Here is an 8,000-nt window from a genome sequence, read left to right as displayed (position 1 = left end):
TTTTTTTTTTTTTTTTTTTTTTTTTTGAGGGGCGGGGCAGGTAGGGAGGAGATAGGGAGTGAATCCTGTATTCTTCCATTAGGATTGAGGGAGAAACTAAAATCAAGCCATAATACTGACAGACATTTTCTTCTTATCAGACAAACAGTTTATTCTGGATCTGTTTTCAAAATATATCACATGAGCAAAATCAAGCAAGCTGTTTATTCGTGTATTAATTTCACATAGTTATATTTTTCACTTAATGTTACTTAATATTTAAAAGACTAAAATGAAGGAATATAAAGTACAATAAATAAGATTTTCTCAGAAACTTTCAGCCTTCTTTTGGTTTGATTTTGAAATTATGTAACATATCCTCATATCCTATACACTCTTTGTGGTGCAATAACAAAGGACCTTCAAAACTACAGCTGATTCTTCCCTTTCTGAAGAAAGGACATGACATCAAATTTGCTTTAAAATTTCTCAGTATGTAGCTGATTGATCATCATCAGGTGATACACAAATCTCCTAATTATGAGCAAAACAAAATTTGTGATGCTGGGTTGCAGTCAAATGCAGTTAAGTGCTGGAGAAGATGCTATGGTAGAAACTAAGTTTATAAATGTTATTATGTTGCTGCTGTAGTTAATCAGTGTAGATGTAATATGTGAGTGGAGAAATTAATAATGAATATAGTCTTCCTCACTGCTTTTTCAAAGGCTGGTAGCAAATGAGAGTGTGAACACCATGAGTCAACACGCAACTGTGTAGGAAAAGAGTGTAAGTAGCAGTGAGAGCTGAAGGAATGGTGAGGAAGAGTCTAAGAGATGAGTGAGGAGAAGCACATTTTTCCTGTCCTTTTTCCCAACAGGGTACTAATAAAGGCAAGATCTCAGCCATTTCCTGTACAGAGCAGCTCATGTACCAAAGGCTGGAATTGGGATTTAGTGGTTCATTTTGCTGCTTGGTTTCTTGGTTTGGATCCAATTTATTGCAGTAACTTGCTTATCACTAACCATCTGTTTCATGCTACGTAAAACAATGAAAAATTTGTTTGTCCTCTTTGGAGAATTTTTTGGTCATTTGTCATTATTTATTCATACCTTTCTAACCCAAGAACTTACAGTGTGCCAAAGACTTGATTTATCAATAAAATAAAATAAAATAAATTGCCTACTCACTTTTCATCATTTTTTCTTACTGTCAGAGAGTGATTTGGCAGCCTGAAATGTACAGGTGCTACATTCATTTTACATTAGAAGCTTTTCTCAACATGTACAGTAGCAGGCATTTTGGCATAATAGTGAAATTTAAAATGTGTTTTCTTTTCCCCAGCTATTATGGCATGCCTGTGTTTATATTCAAGCAAATATTTAAATGCAGCTAGCAAAATATTAGAAAAGTAGGAAAAATATTTTATTGGTCAAAGTTTCAAAATAAGAGACTTCTTTCCTGGCTCATCATTTTAGAATACTGCTTTAATAATTCATTTATAAAAGCCAAAGCTTCAGCTTGAATAGAAGAACTTGCTACTGTTTCAAACATGAAAAAAATTAAATAATCTCATTTGTAGGCACTTCGTTTTGTGTATGTCTGTGCACAACAGACATAAGAATAATAAGAAAGTTGTAATAAGAAAGTACAAATTTTTCTGTTATTTTTTGACATGACAAGACACAACACTTTACTGGGTAATTGTGATTTGAGTTTGTTTAATACCTGTCAAAGGTTCTTAAGGGTCCATTGTCTGGACCTAGGGCATTGCCAAGAGTTAGTTGTTGAGAGGATGCTCTTTGCAACATAATGCCACACCAAACAATAGAAAATTGTTTTCTAGCCCTCCCAAAAGCTCCAAACCTTGATGTACAGCACAGAAACAGAGTGGACTAAAGAATCCAAATGGCTGAATGACCATTGTTAAAATCAAGCCAAGACTTTGCAGGGCTGAAAAGCCCTACTTTCGACAGGATGAATAAGATAAAGAGGCCAGGAAAAGAATGACTCCAAGTGAAGTGGGAGGTAGAGGGAGGGGTAGAGGTGAAGAACAGTAGGTGAACAAAGTATACTGAAGGAGAAAGCTCAGCTAGAGAGTATTCTGATAGCTTCATCAATGTCTGACATCCCAGTTTAGATTAGTTTTACGGGTGATATGCAAGTGGCTTCGTCACAAAATTTCTTTCCTGAAGGCCGCTTTTTATATGGGATGACAAAGTATCATTTGTTGTTTTTCTTTTGAACACATAAGGAATGGGCAGAGAACATTTGCTTTAGCAAATGAAGCACAGCTTCATATGTTTTCTTTTTGTTTGTTTGTTTGTTTGTTTGTTTGTTATTTGTTTGTATGCCTACAATACCCGTAACTCCATGTGGCTGACTGGGAAATTTTTCTTCTGAGTTTTTGTGACAAATAGAACCACAGGTTTCCTTTTCCCTGGAAAAAAAGGAAACCTGTGGTTATGTTGCTATATTTCTGGCAATAATCCATTGCTAGAATTTCAAATAAAAGAAGTGTAGCATAGAATAGGTAACCTTTGTAAAAAGCCATAGATGTGGTCCTGGGAGAAAATGGATATTATAGGAGATCTACAGTTGCATGTTACAAAACACGACAGTTAAGAGGAAATTGCATTGAAATGTCATTTTAAATAGCTTAGACAGAAATTAACCCTCTGAACAGACAAGGCCAAAACCATCCGTAGAGCCAGTAGCTATATTAGTTGTATCAGGGATAAATCTGGTCCACTGTACTGATGATGGGATATGGAGCTTGAAAAGGGCATGAAAAAAGATGAATTGGAAACAGATGTCAGAAAACATTTTTAGAATCATGTATTTTTGAAGTAGCTACTGGGCAAAGCGTTTGATGCAAAACACAAGGGGACACTGGGGGGGGAGTGGGAAGAGGGTGGGGAGAGAAATTTGATGTCTCTCAGTAGCTTCTTCAGATGAAAAAAAAATGCATGCAGGTGCAGTATGATATCCTTAATAGTTCCTTCTATTCACTGCCACGTTGAGGTGTAAATTGGCAAAATTGAAACCCATCTAATAATTTCTCTTGCTTTGTGTATCAGTCAAATTACAGCAATTACTTACAATGTTGAGCATGTGCCAGGTTATTAAGATTATGGAAGTCATTTCATAATCACTTATTGTAACTGCAGTTTGAGGAAGACTGCTCAGAGGACTTCAAGGAAACTAACTGCTTACCTAGCATACCAGGCCAAAGCAAGCCACCAATGCCAGGAGACAGGTTATAGGATTACTTCTAAAGTGCACTTACCAATGACTACAGTCAATAATGCATCTTATATTGATACTTCCTAACACATGGGCATCAGAAGAGTGGTATAAACGGGTATCCAGCTTTTGAGTCATAGGTATGTATCGAACATCCAATTCTGTAGTGTGGAACTTTCCACAGGCAATCTGAAAAAAGAAAACAGCAGGAGGAGCCTCACTGCCTTGAGGAGATCTTCCTTGCTTTCATGGAAGACAGTATGTATAGCATATGTGCCTTCCTGAGCACATGAATCTGTAGAACACACATCTGCATATGTGTGAAGACGTTATATTCCTTAGGAAATTATAGATGTGGAAAGAGTAGGTTTTAATTTACACATGCCACACACATGTATAAAGCATAGGTGTACCTTAAAAGGCAAAGGAGATTTTTTTTGAGAGAACCTCTGCACCATGTGCTCAGATGTCGCAGTGATATATAGCAGATTCTGCAGAATGGTTACATGCATTTTATACCTGTATTTCTAGAGATCTGCTAGAAGCAAGACTAAGTGAATTACTATCTGTTCAACTACTGTTCTATTTTGAGGGTCTAATGGTAAGACACAGGGACTTGTTCAGTTATTTCTCATTTTCACATTGGTTTGAGTGCTTTCTTTCATGCTAACCTGTATAGGCTATACTGTCTGTAAACATTACACTCCACTTCTTGCAATAGTTTCTTACCTGTTAATCACCAGTTAAACCATCACAAACTCTCCTTTTCATCCTTTATTTATTTATTTATGTATTTATTATTATTATTTAAAATAACTTTATTCTCTGACTTTCAAGGTTGGGCCATTCTGGATAAATAATCATTTTTTCAAGATGACCCAGATTGTCCAAAATAGGACTGAGACTCCATGTATCCTTGAGGCTATATACTGTCTGTGGTGAGAAGACATGAAATGATTTTTTAAATACATTTTTTTATATAATGCTTCTGATTTGCATCTGACTCTAGACTTAAAATCACATTAGCGGTATCCAAATCTTCTGCCATTTAAATAATTTTATAATAGTCTAGTAGAAAGGTAAGCAATCACAAAAAATCACCAAGCATTTTCTACAGGGAAAATAAAACACTTCAGAATGATGTATTGATCCTAGGGTTCTTTCGTAGTGTCAGTGACCAGATGTATGAATGCATCACATGTATTCTCAGGTTTATATTTAGTGGCAGGTCTGTCTGTGTAAAAATTAAGAACACATATCCCTGGGAAATTGAAAGTTAGGCAGTTCCACGGTATTTTGAAAAACTCTTTGTTAACAGGCAAGCAAACCTATAAACTTAACAGGAGCTGCTTGTCTGCTTAGCTGATTGGACTTAACATTTGACTTGCAAGACTGATGTAAGCACAAATATGTATCAGATAACCAAGAATGCAGTTTGTCTGAGATGAAATTTGTACTTTTCATTAGACAGAAAAAAGTTACATTTCAATAATTAAAATAGCACTACTGACAACATTCAGTGAAAGAGCACACATGATTTGAATTTTTCAAAGCTGTAAATATGCTGTGAGTAAAATCCTGCTGCTTTTTGCACTTCCAGAGGAAATAAGGCCAAAAATGCCAGATGTTCTGCGTTTGTATTTGTGTCACTTTTCCAACATGCTATCCCAACTTTGATGATACTGAAGAAAACTGGCCCTTCTTACCTATGAAACTTTAGGCATTTGCTGTTACCATTGTTTAATTTTCTTCCCAGAAAGAGAAACTTATTCTGGAATTTTATTATGGGGCTACTGTTCACTGCTTTATTTGTTTTCCCCAAAAATACCTCTCGAGAAAGGACTGTGAAGAGTGTTAATGTTTCCTTTTTTTACAATGGATTCATACTACTTAAGTGCAAATACTTACAGGTATAATCACAGATTCTATGTTTTAGACATAGGTGAAACCTTATGTCAAATAAATAAGATGAATATTTTACAAAGATGACATTATTATTTGCTTTTTTAAGTTTAATTAATTGAAGGGAAGTTTTTTTTTTTTTTTTTTTTTTCCTGGAAATTGCTATGTAGCAATATATAAAAACAGTGTGCCAGGTTGGAGACTGATAAATTAATCCATAATTATTTTGTTGTTGTTGCTGGTGGTCGTTTTGTTTTTGTTTTCCCAAATACTACATACTTAAATATGTAACCATAATGGAACTGCAGTTGACCCACCATATGAAAAATATAATTTAATTCTGTAATAATTGCAGTTTCAAATCTACATGCTAGTCTATGTGCTATAAGTAATATTTTATATTCACTCTACTCAGAAGTAAATGTTGCCCAAGGTTTGAAGCTTCAAATAACTGTGCCCTGCTATTTTTAATCACACTTTGGACAGAGAGGTTAATGGCTATCTTTCATCATGAAGGTCCTTTCCGCTGTAGAATCTGCCACAAGTTTTAAGCAGTTGCCTTTATGTTAGATAGCTCAGGCTGTAGTTCAAGGCAACCTCTTTATTATAAACCTGTAACCAAATTCAGCACTGGCAGAGGCAGGCAAATTTCACAAGAGTAAGCATGACCATTTATAAGAATGGTGGTTTTGGTCGATTAAAATTTGGTCCATGAGACCATCAGCTTCACAAAAAAAAAAAAAAAAAGTTCCATAGCTCTCTTACTGTATGATGGAAAATATTATTTGAGCTCTCAAAGATTAATTACTGCATTTTCCCTCAAGTTGTGGTACATCATATCAGCTGTTCACGAAAACTTTTAAAAAAGGTGTTGCTTTTAAATACTTTTTATGCCTGATTTAAAAAAAAAACATCGGAGGCTTAATGTAAAACTTTCCTCTGCCAGCTCTAGAAATGACAATGAATCCAATAAAAAATTGTACTTTTGGGCAATATTTAATCTTCAGTAGAGCAAAATACTATGAAAATTGCATTTTTACAGTTACAGTGAAGATGAATGACAACATCAGAAGAACATAAATAAACTGATTATTCCATTCTGTTTGTGACAGAAGTCTCAGTGTACAGTTTTTAAAACCTAGGGTTTCTCAAGGACAATTATTCAATTATATTTTGAAAACGCATGCATTCATTATAGTCCCTGTGTGGAAAAGCTTACATAATAATTAGGAAAAGGGGACCAAATTTTACTGCTGAGGAATGTGGTAGTAAGCTTTTTAAATATTTTACATAATAAATTAAGTATTTATTTAAACTAGCTGCCTTCAGGTAACATATTTCATAATATTTGTGACAATGCATTTGAACTGCGAATATTAAAGTTTTAACAATGCTCTCTGTTTTAACAGAAAGATTTCCTAAACAGAGCTGTCAAAGTGAATAATCTTTTCCTGTTTAAAGAAAACCTCAGACCTGCAGCATAGTTCCTAAGTTTGAAGCACAGAAGTTTGCAAGTATCTCATGAAAGTCCATTAAAGGTTCTGCACTCTGTATTTCACCATAAAGTCATTGAGCAGTGAGATCTTCCTAGGATCTGGCATCTAACAGCAAATGTATAAGGTGACCTGCTGCTTTTTCCTGACAAAAAATATTTTGTCAGTTCTGTGATGGATTCTTGTCCAAAATAAAATGATTTACCAAGTGGTACTACACAAAAATTGATGGTGATAAAGGTGATACACCCCAAGGTGGGTGTATCCACACCACAGAAATTACACCACAGAAATTACACCACAGAAATTTCCAAGAACAGTTTCAAGAATAACTTTCTATTAAAAGCTGTACATAAATTGCTAGGAAATAATATTGTGATATTGTGAAGAAAACTTATTTCTGCCGTATTTTTGTTAGGAAATATATTTCTGCTTGCAAAGATTACTCCTGCTTGTGGTTATTTATTTTTATTTTTATTTATTCTCTAAACACAAATTAAGTATTTATGTTTAAATTCATAACTCAAGGAAGGAGAAAATTTCCATAAAAGGGAAGGAGAACAGCATAGTGAGCTGTGGATAGACAAACCGTGGAGGAAGGGTAGAAACCAGGCATCATTAAAATGAAATACTAAAATTTTGTATATTTTAACTATGTCTGATGGCAGGTAGAACTTGAGTTCGATCATTAGTCATACAAACATTTTAGCATGGACAGAGAAGGTACCAAATAGGAAAGATACTTCCTATCATGGACAAAATGAAAAGCAGTCTTTCCAGTATATTCCTTGATCAACACAGACATTTTCCCATCAATCTAAAGCAGAACAGTCTGACTCTAGACATCTCTGGAAAGTAGAAGAAAATAGTTTGTTTCCCAGTGCTTTTTACAAAAAATAGTTTATAGAAACTTAACAGTCTAACACAGTTCGAATTCATTGGGCAAAATAAACTATTTTAAAACATGGCAAAGTGTTTAAAACTGACAGAATGGGTACCCAAAATGAGCATGATTAACCATCAATTTGTAACCATACAGTCTTTTCCAGTCGATCCTTTAATGCAGGGGAATGGATGAACGCTTATGTAATCTGAATGAATGCATATAATAATATGTATTTCAGCCATTTTGTGCCTGGAAATTGTACACTGACTCTGGGTGTTCTCAGTAGCCAAACTTTAACAGTCACTGTATGCTATTATGTGTCAGAAGCCTGTGCTACACCCTTAATATCATTTAGATCAGTCATATTATACAAAATTTTGGGACTCCTTTTCCCTTCCCTTCCCTTCCCTTCCCTTCCCTTCCCTTCCCTTCCCTTCCCTTCCCTTCCCTTCCCTTCCCTTCCCTTCCCTTCCCTTCCCTTCCCTTCCCTTCCCCTT

At 35.0% G+C, this 8,000-nt stretch overlaps 1 protein-coding gene across 4 annotated transcripts in view; it reads left to right on the top strand.

Annotated features, from left to right (window-relative positions):
• The window catches only part of PRR16 (proline rich 16), a 177,757-nt gene that overhangs the window by 140,548 nt on the left and 29,209 nt on the right, over positions 1 to 8,000 (top strand). Inside the window, exon 3 of one of the 4 annotated variants that reach the window (XM_035310485.1) lies at positions 705 to 765. The exons of 2 other annotated variants lie outside the window; for them this stretch is intronic. The gene's annotated coding sequence lies outside the window, so the exon portion shown is untranslated. Of the gene's footprint in view, positions 1 to 704; positions 794 to 8,000 lie in introns of all 4 variants that reach the window. One more of the 4 variants, XM_035310486.1, reaches the window with a different exon arrangement.

This window comes from Oxyura jamaicensis, chromosome Z, assembly GCF_011077185.1.
Source record: "Oxyura jamaicensis isolate SHBP4307 breed ruddy duck chromosome Z, BPBGC_Ojam_1.0, whole genome shotgun sequence".
NCBI classification, from domain to species: Eukaryota; Metazoa; Chordata; class Aves; order Anseriformes; family Anatidae; genus Oxyura; species Oxyura jamaicensis.
This window is presented reverse-complemented; position numbering and strand designations above follow the sequence as displayed.